The sequence below is a fragment of the Macaca mulatta genome, chromosome 20 (genome assembly GCF_049350105.2).
Source record: "Macaca mulatta isolate MMU2019108-1 chromosome 20, T2T-MMU8v2.0, whole genome shotgun sequence".
NCBI lineage: Eukaryota > Metazoa > Chordata > Mammalia > Primates > Cercopithecidae > Macaca > Macaca mulatta.
In genome coordinates, this window is record NC_133425.1 from 8334369 (window position 1) to 8354266 (window position 19898).

General features: G+C 41.6%; 1 protein-coding gene and 1 long non-coding RNA gene across 32 annotated transcripts in view; one reads left to right on the forward strand and one right to left on the reverse strand.

Moving 5' to 3' along the window:
- Nucleotides 1–19898, forward strand: part of RBFOX1 (RNA binding fox-1 homolog 1) — a 2485711-nt gene that overhangs the window by 1831858 nt on the left and 633955 nt on the right. The gene's annotated exons all lie outside the window — the stretch shown is intronic.
- On the reverse strand, nt 696–4449 carry LOC144337911 (uncharacterized). The gene is made up of 2 exons (XR_013411552.1): nt 4257–4449; nt 696–2264 (listed from the first exon to the last, which is right to left on the reverse strand). It is a non-coding gene; the product is annotated as an uncharacterized LOC144337911 (long non-coding RNA).

Sequence of the window (19898 nt, forward strand, 5' to 3'; positions counted from 1 at the left end):
TGTATCAAACAGCTCCAAGCAAATCGCTAATGCTGACATTTTAATTTGTCATAGCTACTCTTCATTTCTATGACTGATGTCTCAGCAAGGACTTGTCTTCCTGCTCTATTCCTTTGAGGTCTAAATACCATTCCAGGAGAAAAAAAAAATACTTGATAGGCAACGGAAATAGGGCAGGAAGCAAATAAATAGGGCGTCTGTAGCTTCCTCTAGTTGGGAGTAGGAAGAGGCAAGTTTCAGCAGGATTGAGTAACGAGCAGGAAACTCTTCCTTCCTGATGATGCAGACAAACCCAAGATGGTCCTAAGAAAAATGGCAATGAGACAGCAAAGCCTTCTGTCCTCCTTCATGGACGTAGATAAACTTCATTTAGCCTATGTTTTGTATGTGGATGAATCGTGGGTATAGCAAGCACATGCTTTCTTGTTGTGTTGCAGCCAATGGACATTTCTGCCTATGGTAGCTAGTACTTCGTTACTCTATTTGGGTTACATTTCCTCTTTCACATGTGCAGTCTTGGAGCGACGATAAATCAAGACACCTGCCCCTAGCCATCAGATGTAGATATGGCCAAGGCAGGACTGTTGAAATTCTTTCTCCTGAGACTCTGAATATTGAGTAGAGTAATGCTAAATATGGTGAAGAAAACAAGCATGATTGAAAACCTGGAGTTGATTCATTTCGGTAGTGATATCCTGGTGAAATTGAGTGAAGAGACAGCTCTCAGGGCTAGACCTCAGATTCACCCTGATTCCTGCCTTTATGTTTAAGTCTGGTTATCCATCCATCCATCCCTTAAGCTACCTCATCTCATTCAAATGATCGCTTTTTTTGTTTTGTTTTGTTTTGTTTTTTTGCTGAAGTTAGTCAGACTTACTCCTTTTTTTCCTGTGATCAAAGAATCCCTCCTGATACACTGGGGAAATGTGCTAAACTTGGAGAACTGCAGAGCCAAGAGTTTGGTTAAAGGTTTGCTAAAAGCCAACTCTTCATCATACCCTGCTATGCGTCCCTGATGCCTCTGTGGATTGGCACTGACTTTATGTATTGGCAGCTAAGAGAAAGGAGCTATTGGTTTCAGGCACATGCAGGGCTAGATGCTTACCTGAATTTGTACATCTTTTTGGCTCAATTCTCAGTCATCAAGAGCAGGGAGGCACAGGAAGAAAGGTCTATGCTCCAGGGTCTTTGGAACCCTGTCCTTCCCTGTATGAGTAAGATATTCCCCCCAACCACAGGGGACCACCCAGGTGCCCACAGATAAATGATCTGTATCAGTATCAAACAGATAGCAGTGTCAGAGGAACTTGTGATGTTATGGGATCATCACATGTCTCTCTGCCAAGTTACTCCTTCTTAGAGTACCCTTCAACGGCAACTGAAAATGTTTATAATAAGTGCCATTTCCTCAGTTCCACCCCAGACCTACTGGATCAGATATCTGGAGATGAACCGAGGCACTGTCTATTTTTAACCCATTTCTCACGTGGGAATGAGAGTTGAGAATAGTGCTTTTCAGATTTAGCTGGTAAAATGTTTTGATGTCTCAGCCTCACCCTAGGAATACAATTGGCCCTTCATAGCTGTAGGTTCCATATTTGCAGATTCAACCAACTATGGGTCAGAAATATTTAGGGGAACAAAAAACCCCACACGCACACCTGTATCTGTACTGAACATGTGCAGATTTTTCTTCTTGTCATCATTCCCTAAACATTCTGGATAGTAACTGTTTACATAGCATTCACATTCCATTGGGTATTCAACTAATCTAGAGATGTTTTAAAGCATATGGGTGGATGTGCATAGGTTATATGCAAATATTACTCCATTTTATATCAGAGACCTCCTTTTATATCAGCATCCATGGACTCTGGTATTCACATGAAGTCTTGACACCAAGGACCATGGATATGGAGGAACAGCTATAATAAATTATCATGTTCTATGGGCTGAGTCGTGTCCTCACAAAAGTCATGCACTGAAGTTCTAGCCTCCAGTAACTCAGAATGTGACTATATTTGAAGCTAAGGTCTTTAAAAAGATAAGTAAGATAAAGATAAAATGAGTCCATAAGGATGGAACCTAATCCAATATGACTGGTGTTCTTTTCTTTTCTTATTTTTTCTCGAGATGGAGTCTCACTATGTTGCCTAGTCTGGAGTGCAGTGACATGATCTCCACTCACGGCAACCTCCGCCTCCTAGTGATTCTCCTGCCTCAGCCTCCTGAGTAGCTGGGACTACAAGCACCCGCCACCATACCTAGCTAATTTTTGTATTTTTGGTAGAGACGGGGTTTCACCATGTTGCCCAGGCTGGTCTTGAACTCCTGACCTCAGGTGATCCACCTGCCTCAGCCTCCCAAAGTATTGGGATTACAGGCGTGAGCCACCACATCTGGCCAGGTAGTGTTCTTAACAGAAGAGGAGATTAGGACACAGACACGCACAAGAGGCAAACTACATGACCCAAAGGGAGATGACCACCTACAAGCCAAAGGAGGATGGTCTGAGAAGAAACCAACCCTCCTGATACCTGAGTCTCAGACTTCTGGCCTCCAGCACTGTGGGAAAATAAATTCCTGTTGTTTCATTTCCCTGGTCCCTAGTACTTTGTTACAACAGCCCCAGCAAACACACATCAAGGCCTCGTGAGGATCAAATACATTGCTACTAAAATCAAAAGCAAATGAACAACTAACCGACCAACCAAACAAAAGCCCCCAAAACTTGATAGTTCATCCTGATGTGTATTAGTACCACTGATTTAATTACATATTCTGAATCCTATTGCCCTCTTGAAATGCCATTTTAAACCAGCTATGGTATCATAGTCCCTGTGTATGTGCATTTTCTTGTTTGCTTAAGAAATAGTGGACTCCATTTGGGGACAGAGATGGCATCCTTGGCTCCCTCTGTGTCACCACCACATACAACAAATCAGATGGACACAGCAATCCTCTATAGGTCGATATGGACGGAGAAAGGAACAGATGAGTATGTGAGTCACATCGTGTTACTTGGTTTCATCTCTGGAGTTTACAGCCTCCTGTGAGACCCATTCTGTATGGAGACTCATTTGTCACCTTACCTAAATGAGCAAGCAACTGGTGTTTGGAAGAATGCATTCTAATATTTCATGGTTTAATGCCCCTAGCTTAATTAGAAAGTTTGCTTCTGTCCAGCTTTCTTCTACCAGAGGTAGAAGGTGCTTGTGTGGTCCTTTTAGAGATGATCTGATGGAGCCAGGTAGTCTGCTTTCTTCACGTGCAGGTCTCGCCGTGAGTGCCACCTTTCCCCTGATACACTCCGCCTCCCCACTCGTGTTCAGCATCATCTCCAAGCACCCTGCCTAGTTCCTCTGTCCACATACTTCATGATTTTGCATGGGTTTCCTGAACCTTTTTCTGCAGCAAAGATGCCATCTATCTGAGGCGCTGACCCTCTTTTAAACCATTTTTCTAAAATTGACAAATAAAAATGGTATGTCCTTATTGTATACAGCATGATGCTTTAATACGTGTACATTGTGAAATGGCTAAATTGAACTAATCAGCATTGCATGACCTCACGTACTTACCTTTTTTTTTTAGGGTAAGAATACTTAAAATTTGCTCTCTTAGCAGTTTTGGGGAATATAATACCCTGTGATTACCTGTAGTCGCCATGTTGCACAGTAGATCTGATGAAGTAATTCCTCCTGTGTAATTGAATGTTTGTATTATTTGACCACTATCTCCCAAATCCTCCAGCCTCCCAGCCTCTGGCTGTCACCATTCTACTCTTGCTTTTATGAGTTTAATTTTTTTAGACGCTACCTGTAAGTGAGCTCCTGGAGCACACGTCTTTCTGTGTAAGGCCGTAACCCTTGTGTTTTTTTCCCCACAGTCACCTGTGTAAAACCCTATACCCAGAGAATAACAAATAACAAAAAACTATTATTGACCAATCGAAATGGTTGAATTCACTCCAAGGTGGAAAAAAAGTTATGCAAACATCGGAGTCGCTTTAGTGTGTTTGATAGTATTTGCATGAGAACCTTAAAGCCTATAGTCATTGGGCACAAACACACGCTAAGCATTTCACATATTAGTGCACAGAGTCTCTTTAATTCACACTTAGAGAAAAAGTGGGATTAAGAGTTACAACCATGCCTGTAATCACAGCACTTTGGGAGGCCGAGGCGGGTGGTTCATGATCACGAGGTCAGGAGATCAAGACCATCCTGGCTAACACGGTGAAACCCCGTCTCTACTAAAAATACAAAGAACTAGCTGGGCGTGGTGGTGGGCGCCTGTAGTCCCAGCTACTTGGGAAGCTGAGGCAGGAGAATGGTGTGAACCTGGGAGGCGGAGCTTGCAGTGAGCTGAGATCCGGCCACTGCACTCCAACCTGGGCGACAGAGGGAGAGTCCTTCTAAAAAAAAAAAAAAAAAAAAAAAGCAGTTACAACCATAGCTAATTGTGGACCTGGGAATTGAACCCATGTCTGTATTCACTTGTTTTGACAAACATGGTAGGCTACGTCGATGTCTACTAAGATTGCCTTAGCTCATGTTAAGAATGCATGTGCTGCTGGGCGCGGTGGCTCACGCCTGTAATTCCAGCACTTTGGGAGGCTGAGGCAGGCGGACCACAAGGTCAGGAGATCGAGACCACCCTGGCAAACATGGTGAAACCCCGTTTCTACTAAAAATACAAAAAAATTAGCTGGACGTGGTGGTGGGCACCTGTAGTCCCAGCTTCTTGGGAGGCTGAGGCAGGAGAATGGCGTGAACCCGGGAGGTGGAGCTTGCAGTGAGCCACGATCGCGCCACTGCACTCCAGCCTGGGCGACAGAGCGAGACTCCGTCTCAAAAAAAAAAAAAAAAAAAAAAGAATGCATTTGCTTTGAAGAAAGGAACTTAAATGATCATTCCCATTGTGAGGCTAAGATATGAGAAGGGTGTGGTATTTTATTACTTTGGACTTTGGGGTTAGACCTAGCATTGAGGCCTAACCTTTGCAGGATGCAACTATGACAGCTGGAAAATGCCTCCCCTGGTTAGTTAGATATTAAGATAGCTACCAAATGTGCTGAGTATTTTATGTGCAAAGTTTTAGGTGCTACCAGTTAAATTCTTTAACATCTACCTTCTTGACCCTGACTCATAAAGCGGGAGGTGTTTTTGTTAAAAGTGCAGAAATTTTTCCACAACTATAGCAGCAATTATAGAAATCTATGTGTTCTAATTTAAGATCTCTTCACAGTCAGGACTGCAGTCACTGAGTGGATTGGTGGTTGAAATCATTTCTTCTTTGTATACTAGAGTTTTCCAAGGAGAAAAGGAAGGAAAACACAAAGGTTTGGTTCAAGAAGAGGAGCATTTGATGTCAACTCTATCTTCTCAGCCAGTGAGTGGCAGAATCCTGTTTCTAGCCATTTACTTATTTTGAACCCAGACCATTTATTTTCTAAAAACAGGTTACTCATGTGGTAGTTTGTATACCAAACTGTGGAATTTTTCATTCCAAAGACACATGGAAGTGCCTCTTTATATTTCTAACACACATTAACAGATTATGCACACAGAGCATCTACTGTAAGTAAATAATCATGAGATAAGCTGAAGGGACACACACAGAATCTATAGCAGGCATATATCTGAGAGGGAGCTCATATGCCAACCCCAGCTTTCCATGCTTGTGACTTGGGCCCTGAGAACTGATCAGGTGATCCTTAAACCAAACCCAGAAGGTGATCTTGAAAGCTTAATTTAAGCAGAGTTCTTCCAGGCTGCCGAAATGACTAGTTCAGAGTTGGTACTCATGTTGAAATCTGTATTAGTTTTTTATTGCTGCCCTAACAAATTACCACAAAAAAAAAGTAGTGGTTTATAGAACCAAAATTTACTATACTGCAGTTCTTTAGGTCAGAATTTCAACATGAATTTCACTGAAGTAAAACTGAAATGTCGCCAAGGCTGTGTTTCTTTTGGAGGCTCTAGGAGAGAATACTTTTTTTTTTTTGGCTCATTCTGATTGGGGGCAGAGTCCAGTTCCCTGTAGTTAGAGAACTGAGGTCCCTGTTTTCTTACTGGCTATGAGCTGAGGGTCATTCCTAGTGTCCAGAGGGCGCCATACATATTTTTTTATATTTCATGGCTCCTTCCTTCATCTTTAAAGCCAGCCATGGTTTAACAAATCATTTTCATGGTTCGATTTTCTCATGACTCTTCTTCTGTTGTATCTGTCGGGCTGCTTTCTGTCCTGCTTTTAAGGGTTCATGTGATTACATTGGGTCCACCCAGAGCATCCAGGATAATCTCCCTATTTTAAGATCCATAAGTATAATTCCATTGGCAAAATCCTGTTTGCCATGTAACATAGCATACATAGATCTAACATCGGCCAGCCAAAATCTTTGGGTCCAGAATCATGCCACACTGTTTATGCAGTATCCCCACTCTCAGTAGACCGATTCTCCGTGTGTATTCAAACACTGCAGACGCTTGATTTGTGTTCTGGGATGATCCACCTCCATGTTCATGTAAAATATCGAAAGTCAGAGGCCAGAGCATTCAGAACTACCATGCAAGGTAGCCCAGGGTGGCCATTGGCCCAGGACTCACCCTTGCCTGTCTTTTGAACCTCTTTTTTCACAGTCCCTACTGGCATTCATTGTTTCGCCATTTAAGTCCAGCTGTTACAAAGAAGCATTGTTGGAATGTCTACCATATGTCACTGACTCTTTGATACTATTTATTCATTTATTTTTTTTTTGAGACAGAATTTCACTTTGTTGAATTTCAATTGTTTCCCAGGCTGGAGTGCAATGGTGCAATCTCGGCTCACTGCAACCTCTGCCCCCCGGATTCAAGAGATTCTCCTGTCTCAGCTTCCCAAGTAGCTGGAATTACAGGTCCCCTCCACCACGCCTGGCTAATTTTTTGTATTTTTAGCAGAGATGGAGTTTCACCACGTTGGCTAGGCTGATCTCGAACTCCAAACCTCAGGTGATCTACTCGCCTCAGCCTCCCAATGTGCTGGGATTATAGGTGTGAGCCATCACGCCCAGCCTGTAACTATTTTATTGCCTGCTAGTTCTGTTGATTTCTGCTCACAAACTGTGTCAAGTAAGGTAATGAGAATGTAGAAATGTAAAAATTATTAAAACAAGAAGCATTTCTATGTGTCACCTAAGTGCTAAGTAAAACACATGAATGAATGAGTGAATGGATGTTTCTAAAGATTCTGGGAGATGTCTGTAGCAGATGGTATCAGATCCCTGACATTTTATTTTATCACCCACTCCTTTATGTTAAAGGCTGCCTATGAAAAATACCTATGAACCTATTTTTTTAATCCCTCAATTTCTTTTATTTATTTTTAAATTATTATTATTAAGTTCTGGGGTACATGGGCAGGATGTACAGGTTTGTGTCATATGCAAACATGTGCCATGGTGGTTTGCTGCACCTGTCAACCCACCACCTAGGTATTAAGTCCAGCATGCATTAGCTGTTTTCCCTAATGCTCTCTCTCCCACCATTCTCCCGCAAGAGGCTCAGTGTGTGTTGTTCCCCTCCATGTTTCTGTGTGTTCATTGTTCAGCTCCCACTTGTAAGTGAGAACATGCGGTGTTCAGTTTTCTGTTCCTGCGTTAGTTCACTGAGGATAATGGCTTCCAGCTTCATCTGTGTCCTTGCAAAAGACATGATCGCATGCTTTTACACTGAATCTCTTCATAAGGGCTGTTTTTCTGGCTGTGGGACACATTCCTTTCATGGACTGAGTAAGCAAGAAGCATCAGGGAATTAACAACCCTGGAAAAAGCACTCAACTTAGGATAAATGGGGACTTAGTGGATCGTGCCTCAGCTTCCTCATGCTCTAGAGTGAGGATACAGCACTGAAGTGTGTTCTGCCATCTCCCAGAGCTCCACGATGGGATTAAGCCCCAGTTGCCCATAGTGGGCACTTGCTTGTTAACAAAAATTAATTGTTCTCCTCCTAGCCAAGTCTCAATTTCCATTCCCCATTGATGTTCCCTTGCATCACTCTAAAATGTACAGTTTGCACTTGTATTTTACGCCAGCTCTGCTTTCAGGGAAATCAAAATTAAATAGTACATTCACCATAATGAGAAACACCGTAGCCTAATAATTCCATCAAGCAAGGTTTTCTGAGCGGTGGATATTCTCATCATCATCCTTTTGTCATCAGTCTTTTGTCCCTCTCCCTCTTTTTCCTCCCTTGTGCAGTATGTCACTGCTGTTGTAGGATGTGGATGCTTGGATTATTGAATAGGTTTGAAAGCAACTGCAGCTTGATCGTGTGCTCATGGTGCATTTCCCAAAAGTTAAAAAACTTGAGTTGGGTTGACCGAGTGATCAGAGCACAGGGTTTTGATGGCACAATGTCTTGCTCACGTGTGAGGAGACTGATGTATTCGCTGCCACATTCTACTCATTTATACTTGCCTCAGTGTGGTTTCTCATTTGCAGGTTGCTTTGAACCATATAGATGCTTTCCTGGATAGAGAACATGGAGGCATGATTTTTGAAAGCTTGCCTGCCTCAGATGCACCCACACATACACAGATATATGCACATACAGAGTATTCTGATAACAACTTAGAGATTTAAATATTTTTGGCAATTTTGTGGTGTTATTTTCAGGGGTTATGTATTCTTAATCTTGATTGCATGTGTGTCTTGACATCTTTACGCCTAAGGGATGTTTTTATAGATGTCTGAATTAAACATTGAACTCTTTTCAAGATAGCTGAGTTAACATTTAAGTGGTTTTGATTAACCTGGGTTTGCTTATTTGCTCCTAGATGTTCTAATGCAGAGCCATCTCCCTTGGCATGAAGTGATTTGGGAGCACAGCTTTAGGAAGAATAATTTTCTAAATAGCCAAGAGATTCCTGGCCAGAATGTTTCCCAAAACTGGCCTCAAACTGAAGAATTGAGGTTTAGCCATCCTCCTTCCCCTTAGCCATTCAGGTGATGCAGATTGAGAAATTGGAACCAAACTTTACAGACACCAGATTGACCAAGGGTGACAAAATCAGTGCTGACAAGACTGTGGTTGCTGGGTAGGGGAAGGGTTCATGAGCTAGTAAGCAGGACTCAGCTTGGAATTTGGAAAATCCTTAGTGCATGCAATTTTGCCCAGAGTGGCGTGTTGTCAAGTTGTCCTCAAGCTACATTTGCCATTAAGAGAAATGAACTTTAAAAAACAGCATAGCCCTTCACAAGCCTGTCTTTACTCAGAGCCTGAGAAAGGAGGGTCCCATCTGGCTTAACACATTACAACTTCTTCACAAGTGGAGCTTCTCAGCTGCTACCCTTAAGCTTCCGTTCTGACTAGTATTGCTTCTTAGGTATCAAAGAGGAATTACATTAGTCTAAAAGCTTTTATTGAGCATATACTATACACACCACTAGGAAAATAGTAATGTCTTGCTGTCCAGGGCTGTGCATTCTAGTAGGTGGTGCAAAAAGGTAGGTATATGTAATTATAATGCAAGGAAAGAGAAAATGCCATTTGTTAGTCATGAAATGAGGTGTTAGAGAAGCTCAGAAAAGGATATTATTACTCTTCCTACCCTCCTAACTGCAGGAACTGTGGCAGATCATTTAAAGTATATGTAGGTATTACATACATACTATATTTTATGTATCTGCTAATTCTTGGATTTTTGAATAGGTTTGAAAGCAACTACAACTTGATCACAACTTGTTATTGGGGTCACAACTGACCCCAACACTAATTTGTCCAGATATGTGTGTGTGTGTGTGTGTATATATATATATATATATGTCCAGTTTTAAAATACTACCTGAATTCTAGGTCCTTATACATAAAAAGTTACTGTTTAACTTAAATATCACTTAGACATCTTAAACTTCATATACCCAAATTCACTCTCATCATCTGTATCCTCCACACACACACACACGTGCACATTTATCTGCTCTTCCTCCCTTATTGTGTCTTTTTACAACAGCTCCTAATTCACTTGTTGAGACCAGAAACTCAGCTGTTGCTCTTCACTCCTACATCTTTTTCATCTCTACCTTCTCCTTTAGATTTGTGATTCCTAGTATCTCTCAAGTCTGTGAATTCCTCTCAAAATTCACTTTTGCACACCTACTCGAAGTCGTCACAATTTCTCATCTAGGTTATTCCAATAGCGTTGCAACTCTCTGACCTGTTTTCTAGTCTTTGTCCCTTTTAGGGCAAATGTATACTTTGCATTTCCTGGAACAATAGTAGTTACAACTGTTGTCCTGGTATTATTATTAATAGCACTTGCTTCTTTCCCAAGAAAGTCCTGGTTTGGAGAAAAAATTATGATCACTCAACCTTCTATTCACTCCTTAGGGCCAGAGTGACCTTTTAAAAGCTTAATTAATGCTACTCTTATTCTTCATTCGTCACTTTCATTACAATGCTTATCACCTTCCTTACACTCACCCACAATCTGTTACTCCCTAGTTTGTTTTGTGGTTTACTTGGTCGTGGTTTCTAGCTCTCTTGTCTTCCCACTCCCTTTAGATGACTCCCCTTAAGGCTAAGACAATGCTTATTTTGTTCTTTACTCTGTACTGCCTATAACACAGTAGAAACTAAATATTAATACATATTTGCAAATACCAGTGGCTGTTGTTTTTTGTTGTTAATACAGTGAAAGCATTAGTATGCACCAATAACATATTTTGGCTAAAAGATAACCTTTATTCTAGAAAGCTGCCCTAGGACTAGATTTCAGAATATTTCAGAGGATCTTCTGCTTTTGGCCGTGGCAGAATAACTTGTACCATAAACAACTTTAATACTAGCTAAAATATAGGAGGCATCATTTTGCAGGCAATGGGTACCAAGCAACACAGAATTGTGATCCTTCAGGGAATTGGAGACATGTGAGATGAAGCCGCCATTGACCCGGTTTTATTCCTGGGAGGAATGTCTCCAACATAGGTGCACTGAGATAAAGAATTTAGAAATTGGGGATGATGAGATAGCTGGAATTTGTGGAACCAGTTGCTAGAAAGGGCACATCTGTGTAGGAGGGAGAAGTCTCCATGCCCTGATTCTTGGCTGAGGAATAAGCCACTTACGCACAGGGTCAGGCTGTTTGAGTCCTCACAGGGAGGGTTAACTGTGACACAGAGGCCAGGGTAGAGGTAGTACAGGTTGTAGGCATTCAGCTGAGACTCCAGAAAGATCAGACTTTAGGAGTAAAGTGTGTATCTTAGGGCAAGGTTCAGCAAATTATGCTCTGCAGACAACACCTGGCTATGGGCTGTCTTTGTATAGTCTGTGGTCAATTAAAATGGGTTTTAAATGATTACAGCATAATAATATGTGGCTGAGACTGTATTTTACCTGCAAAGCCTAAAATTTCTACTATCTGGCTCTTTTCAGAAAATGTCAGCCAATCTCTTCCCTATAGTAAGGGGCAGGCCTCGTGACGATAGACAAATCCTAAGTAGACCTTCCCAACAACGCATAAAAATGAGCTTGAGAGGGTCAAGAGCATATGTGAGTTAGCTGAGTGCTCCCAGAACAAAACTCAACCACCATTTAAGGAAAGACGATATAATTCAGACCCCTTACAGTTCGTTCTATGTACTGAAATCCACACAATTGAAATGTCTAGTAGCACAATAAAAAATACCATGGCTGGTGTGATGGCTCACACCTGTAATCCCAGCCCTTTGGGAGGTCAAGGTGAGTGGAGCACTTGAGCCTAAGACTTCAAGACCAGCCTGGGCACCATGGCAAAACCCCTTCTCTACAAAAAAAAAAAAAAAAAACCCACGAAAATTAGGCACAATGGTGCATGCCTTTGTTACCAGTTACTCAGGGAGCTGAGGCAGGAGGATTGTTTGAGCCCAGGAGGTTAAAGGGAGCTGTGATTTCACCACTGCACTCCATCCAGCCTGGGTCACAGAGCAAGACCTTGTCTCATAAAAATAACAAGTAAACAAATACTAGATGTGTAGAATAGAAAAAAAATTGACAATCTAGAGCAGGGTTTGGCAAGCCACAGTTTGTGAGACAGAGCCCTGTTTCTGTAAATATTCTTATTTCATTGGAATATAGTCATGCCGATTTGTTTCCATTTTGCCTATGGCTACTTTTGTAATGAGAAGGTTGGACAGTTTCAACAGAGACCATATGGCCCACGGAGCCTGCAATATTTGTTTTCTGTCTCTTTTAAGGAAAATGTTTTGTCCACTGATTAGGAGAAAAAACACTCAGTAGAAGGGGACTACAAGATGACCCAAATGTTAGGATTAAAGTAGACAAGGACTTTGAAATAACTGTTAGGAATATTGGAGGATTTACAGGAAAGGATGGACATGGTGAGTTTGCAGATAGGAAGTCTCAGAAACCAAATGAAAACCATAAACAAGAACCAAACTGAGATTCTGTTAGGTTGGTGCAACAGTAATTGCAGCTTTTGCCATTAAAATGATAATAAATAATGGCAAAAGCCGCAATTACTTTTGCACCAAGCCAATAAAATTAAGAGTATAGTATATATCTGAAATGTAAACATCAGATTGTAAAATGCTGAATATAGAAACCAGTTAACTTGAAGATAGCAAAGAATAGAACTAAGGAACAGAAAGAAGAAAAATACTTAAAAACGAACAAAGCCTCAGTGATTTATGGGAAATATCAAGCATTTAAATACATATAATTGGATTTCTGAATGGAGAGAAGAGACCGACGGTGGGACCAAAAACTCTTTTAAAGAATAAAAGCTAAAATTTTCCAAATTTGGTTAAAATATCAGCCTGTACTCCAGAGAGGGGGAAAAGCAAGCAGTATAAATATAAGGAAAAATTATACCTGAAAACATTATAAAGAAATGCTAAAACCAAAGATACACAGATGCATTTTTCTTTTGGAAAAGAGATCTATATTTGCCTGTTGTGCAACATCTGTCTGTCATGAGTATAGTTAACTAAGTCCTCTAAAGCCATCCCCCAGTGAGACACTGTGACAACTTCTGGGATTGGAAGTGGTGAGGTTAGAAAGGGGTAGGGGAGCTCATTGAGAGTAGAATCAAAGGGAAGTCAAAGAGTGAGAATTAAAGAAAGAGAGAAAAAGGGGGCAAAGGAACTCCCCAAAGCGTAAAAGCAGCATACAACAAATTTGATAGTAGCCAAGATGAGGTTCCATGTTATTTGAAATGTGCTACTCTTGGGGCTGAGGCTGTGGAGTTGCTCTTACTACAGACAAGTTGCTTTTGTTCTGTTGCGTAGGTACAGACTGCAGTGATGTTGCATAGATAGGGAATCCTTTCCTGGGTACCAACAGTAAAAGGGCTTCATTGCTCACTGATGATCAAACAGTCTTCAAATGCAAGCAGTTATTGGTTTTAGTTAACAGTTATTTATAGAGCACTGACAGGTTGCCCAAAAGAACTCTAGGAGAAGAGCTGGGAAGTGGAAAACTTTCAGTTGCTGTGTTGCCTTGGAACAGTGTCTCTTAGCATATATGATTAGGGGAAAGAAAGATAAAACGTTGCAAATATTTAAGAATCTGGAGGTTTTACAGAAATACCTAGATTTTTTAGGACTTCCCTTTAAAACAATAAATATTAAAAAATAAAAGCCCACACAACTTTGGGCTTGCATTTCTTTTTCTTTTTTCTTTTTTTTTTTCATTTTTTCTTTTGATTTTTTTATTTTTATTTATTTATTTATTTTTTGAGATAGCGTCTTGCTCTGTCGCCCAGGCTGGAGTTCAGTGGTGCGATCTCGGCTCACTGCAAGCTCCACTTCCTGGGTTCACGCCATTCTCCTGCCTCAGTCTCCTGAGTAGCTGGGACTATAGGTGCCCGCCACCACGCCCAGCTAATTTTTTGTATTTTTTGTAGAGACGGGGGTTTCTCCATGTTAGCCAGGATGGTCTCGATCTCCTGACCTCATGATCCACCCGCCTCAGCCTCCCAAAGTGCTGGAATTATAGGCACGAGCCACCATACCCGACCTGGACTCGCATTTCAACATGGACACAATTTCTTGTGACTGAATAACCATGGATTTATTTGAATGAGGCATACTACACTCTGCCACAGTCCTTGCACTTCCCTATCAGTCCCCCACACTGACATCGGTTGTCAGTTGCTATTTATCTTCACACTTGTTTTTTTTGTTTGTTTGTTTGTTTGAGACAGAGTGTTGTTCTATTGCCAGGCCAGAGTGCAATAGCGCGATCTTGGCTCACTGCAACCTCCACCTCCCGGGTTCAAGTGTTTTCCCTGCCTCAGCCTCTTGAGTAACTGGGATTACAGGCGCTCGCCACCATGCCCTGCTAATTTTTTGTATTTTAGTAGAGATGAGGTTTCACCATGTTGGCCAGGATGATCTCGATCTCCTGACCTCGTGATCCACCTGCCTTGGCCTCCCAAAGTACTGGGATTACAGATGTGAGCCACTGCTTCCGGCCATTTTTTTCTTTATAGTAGAATTAAGTAGAAATGAAATTGTTTCTTTTACACAAGTCTTTGTCAGAACCAGCAAAAGAAAAGACCAAGAAGAGTCCCATGCTTGAGAAAAATGTTAAGAAAATAGGATATAACAGATTTCTTGGTGGAAGTGTAAAATATTTTCATATGCCTAATATACAAAAAAAAATGCCATATCCCTTCTCAGTTGACTCAAATGGAACACCTGTGGGATGCCTGCAGATACTTGAATTTCTTCAAATTGTTGCTTTAGGAATACTTTATTTTTGCACATGAAATTTTTTTCCTCCTAATAATACGCCATCATGCTAACCAGGGTTAACAACACAAAGTGTAAACAATTCTAAATACGACCTTCCCATTTCTAACCAAGATGTTCACTTGTAACAGTGTATGCATCATGTGAAATCACCAGTTTACTATTCCAATGTTATGGTTGATGTGCCCACTCATATAGCTCCTGTGAGCCCTGGGGATAATGACACAGTTTCTTGTACAATTTAAGTGGTGTCACCTCTCTGGAGACCAGTGAACAGACTGCTGGTTGTTGTCTTAGTTAAACACTTACTTTCTAATAATTTTCTAACGTTGCATTTCTGGGACAGCTTGGAAATGTGCCGTGTTATTGGGTGTAAGTGGGAGAGGTGGGCAAAGACATCCGTCTGATTTCTTGGAACGGGGCCATTTAGTTAGTGGACGAGACCCCAGAGGTTTTCTTTGCACAGACTTCTCCTGATGCACTTATAATTTTCTGCCCAGAAATCTTTTCAAGGCCTATGGAGTTTTAGCTCTGGGGGAATTACTCCTCTGAGTAAGCGGCTTCCCAGCTGCACACACAGCACTCCAATCAGGCTAGTCCTTGTTCAGACAGTCCATGAGGGGGAATGTTGGCACTGGCGGGCAAGGCCCTGTCAGCTCCATTGTTTCAAAATATATCGGTGATGTCCATGTGTAACTGACCAAAGTAAATGCTGTTTTGCAAACTGCAGTGAGTTTTACATGATGAATTTTCCTACGAAAGTCAAAATGGGAATTTCAGGTTAGTGTAGGCGGTGAAGCTACTACATTTATTAGCATCAAAAGCACAGAGTCTCAAAGATGAACTAATCTGTGAATAACTGTGCCATTTGTAACATCGTAAACACGGACTAATGGGGATATGGTACAGTGGAATGCTGGTATTTGCAACCTGTCATCGTATTAGTACAATGATGAAATTTGCTGCTAAGTTCCTCAGCAAATATCCAGTATCATGTTTGTGCCTTCTTGTTATAATTTGTACCGTATTAGTAGCATCTTACCATATTAGTGACTTTAAAATGTTTTTAAAATTATCTCTCTCAGATTGATGGAAATGGAATGTTCTGGGGTTGTGCAACTATTAGTCATATTGAACTTGCCCCGTTAGCAGCTTTCCCTGGAACTGATACTTAAAAGAGGTTTTAATATAAACAAAATGTACTTCTGAGATGTGCTTCCAGCTACAACCAATTTCTCCCAGTCCATTAGCTACTTTGTATCCCTTTTATGAAATTTGAGATTGTGCTTTTATTGAGGAGTCAAAGTGTTTGCTCAACTCATTAGGCCAAACAGAGAGAGAGAGGAAACTCAAGGGCTGTGCTGTCTCCTGAGTTACTCTGAGGCCCCGTGAATGGAGCATTACGTCTGTCACTGTTAAGACAGACAAGCACCTTTTGAGATTTTCCTGCCTGTACCTCTCTGTACCACTTGCTCCTCCTCCTCTTTGGCTCATGAGAAAGGCTGGTAACTCCACTGTTCATTCATTCTCATCTTTAGTTTCTGGATTTCAAAAGCCATCGTTTTCTTGCAGAAGAAAGAGAAAGGAGCACTGAATAGGCAAGCCAGCTGATGTCCACTGTACAGGGTGTTTTGGTGTCAGGAAAGCTGGTTTAGAAACCACCTTAGGAAATGACCTAACCCAGAAATGGGTTGTCGTCGTGAAATGGCTTTTTCTCTTGTTAATGACCAACCCCATAGACTTCATTTATTTATTTAGATGGAGTGTCACTCTGTCATCCAGGCTGGAGTGCAGTAGCATGATCTTGGCTCAGTGAAGCCTCCACCTCCCGGGTTCAAGGGGTTCCCCTGCCTCAACCTCCTGAGTAGCTGGGATTATAGGTGCCTGCCATCATGCCTGGCTAATTTTTGTATTTTTAGTAGAGACAAGATTTTGCCATGTTTGCCAGGCTGGTCTCGAAACCCTTGTCTCAAGTGATCCACCCGCCTTGGTCTCCCATCGTGTTGAGATTACAGGCGTGAGCCACCACACCCAGCCAAGACCCTATTTTTTATTTTATTTTATTTATTTATTTATTTTTGAGACAGACTTTCACTCTGTCACCCAGGCTGGAATACAATGGCACGATCTCGGCTCACTGCAACCTCCACTTCCCAAGTTCAAGCGATTCTCCTGCTTCAGCCTCCTGAGTAGCTGGGATTAGACTCATGTGCCACCATGCCCGGCTAATTTTTGTATTTTTCTTTACTAGAGACAGGATTTCACCATGTTGTCCAGGCTGGTTTGGAACTCCTGACCTCATGATCCACCATCCTTAGCCTCCCAGTAAGACCCTATTTTCAAATGAGGTCACATTCTGAGGCACTGGGAGTTAGGGTTTCAATTTATCTTTTTTGGGGGGAACACGGTTCAACTCATGATAGCCCGAAGTGTCTATTTGCGTGTATCTATCCCATATGGTGCACCATTCTCAATCGGCAGGGGCCATGCAGGGTCTGTTGCTGTAGGATTATAATGAGACTCGCTGACTTCACTTCCTATCTCTGCACCATCGCGTATGGCCCCGGGACTGCATATGTTTGTTGGCCAAACCCAGTTTTACTTGCTCATCATGCATCTGTCTCTGCCCCACCTGGAGCTTGCAAACTGAGGGCGGGGCAGGGGAGGGTTGTTAAGAGGAGACCAGTGTGTGTTCCTAAAAGAAGAGGAGCAGAGGAAAGGTATGCTGAGCAGGTACAACAAAGAAAACAGCACGGAATGCTTCATACGGAAAGTTCTGCATGAGCAGAACCACAGTTTACACTGCATACCTGCATTTTGTCATGCAGCACAAGTCCCAAGAATAGAAGGAGACATTCAGCAACTCAGAGTCCTTCTTTGTCAAGTTTGGGTTGTAAATTCTTGGAGAATTTAGAGGTGGTGTCACATCTGTTTCTCTCTCTCTGTATAAAGAAAAATAAAATGCCATCTTGAATAAGTACCTCATAAAGGCTTTTGCATTATGATGGAGAGAGAACCAGGAAGATGAGAGTGAAAAATAAACATTTTCCTGCATGGCATAGGGAGGCTTTTGAGGGTACTTGAGATATTTAAGCTGTTGTCTTGATCTAGGTGGTGGTTACATAGGGTGGTGTTTGTGTGTGTTTATCAGACTGTACAGTTAAGATTTATGTGCTTTAACCCCGTGGTTGCTAGGGGCTGTAGGGTGATAATGGGAAGTTATTATTAATTGGGTATAGAATTCCAGTTTTGTAATGTAAAAAAAGTCCTGTAGGTGGATGGCGGTGATGGTTGCCCAACAATGTGAATGGACTTAATGCAGCTGAACTACACATTTAAAACGATTAAATATTAAATTCATGGTATATATATTTTACCACAATTTGAAAAACACGAGTATACTTTACTATATCAATATTATTCCTCAGTCAAAAAAGTAAACAAAATGTCCCATTCCCATTTGTCTTGGGGAGTCACAAGAAGGGTTGAACTGACCTCTGATTTCATGCAGCATGGACAGGCAATATTCGGGATTCTGACTACAATATCTCAGCAGACTGTTGAACACTGGCGTAAATAGATTATTTCCTCCAGTGCCTTGCCTATCATTCTGTACCTTCTTCAGCTTCCTAAATCCTAGCAGCGAGTAACCTGTCTTTATCCTGGCAGAACTGCCTTCACTGTGATTTCAATGCTAAAGTAATGACTATTTGTACTGAATACATTTAACAGAGCCTAGTCCCTAGGGGATGTGTATTTTTCCCCTTCATGTTTGTTATAAAGTTTGCAAATCACCATCCCTGTAGTCACTTAAGCTCTCTGACCTGTTCAGAGATTCCTCAGCAATTTGCTGTCTTTGTAGCCTCTTATCCTGGTCCATGTTCTCTTGGGGTACACTCACAAATTTATTTTTCTAGCTGCATGCTGGCATTTTGGGATTGGCTGCCATAGGAACCCTGGGTGTTAGGGTATGCTTCCCATCACAGATGACATTGAATAGTTCAACCCACTCCGTCTCTCCCTGTGCAAGCTGTCACCATCGTTCATTGCCTGGAAGACCACAACCAACTCTTGACTGGCCTTTTCACTGTCACTTTGCCTCATGGCCACAATCCATCCTTAGGACCAAGGGAGCCTTTGAGATAAATCATTCCCTCCTTGACTTTCCTTAGCAGTTTCTTATTGCTTGTGGAGCAAAACACAGATCACATCTTTGATAACTAAGGCTCTGCACGAACTGGTCTTCACCTCACTTTCCCTCCTTAGCCCTTGCAAGTTGCTGGCCCTAGCCATACTGGCCTTATTTTATTTTATTTTATTTTTTTTAGAGAGAGTCTCTGTCACCAAGGCTGGAGTGCAGTAGCATGATCTTGGCTCACTGCAACCTCCACCTCCCATGTTCAAGCAATTCTCCTGCCTCAGCCTCCCAAGTAGCTGAGATTACAGGTGCACGCCACTATGCCCAGTTAATGTTTGTATTTTTAGTACCGACAGGGTTTCGCCATGTTGGCTGGGCTGGTCTTGAACTCCTGACCTCAAGTGATCCACCAGCCTCAGCTTCCCAAAGTGCTGGGATTATAGGTGTGAGCCACTGCACCTGGCCCACATTGGCCTTATTAAGATGCAGAACGTGGTAATAATGTTCATTAAACCTGTTTGTGTGTTTGTGTCCTGAACCTTAGCTATTATAATTTGGCCACTCCTCATGGGGAGATCAAAGGGAAGATGTTCCTGGCTTTAGAGAAATTCACCTTCCAAGGCTAGCAAAATAGAAGCACTTACTTCTCACTAATGATGGAAATGGGAGTAGCAGGGGTTTTTATATGGAGGACATTATTTATATCCTTTTTAATTAATTTATTCATTGACTCAATACAAATTGATCATTTCACTATACCTGTGTTTTATATCGCAAGTTAGGATTGGGTAGTGAAGTGATAGTTTTATTATTGTCCATATTTCATAATAATTATATATTTTAAATATTTCATAATGAGTAATTTTTAAAAATTATACTGATGACCCTGGCCTTGGTAACATGGATGATCTGAGCACTACCTGTCTGGAGAATCCAATAATATGATTGCTCTTATTGATGAACTAATATGTTTAACCATCTTCCTGTTGAGGTCAGTCTTTTCAGTGCCATAAATATTTCTTC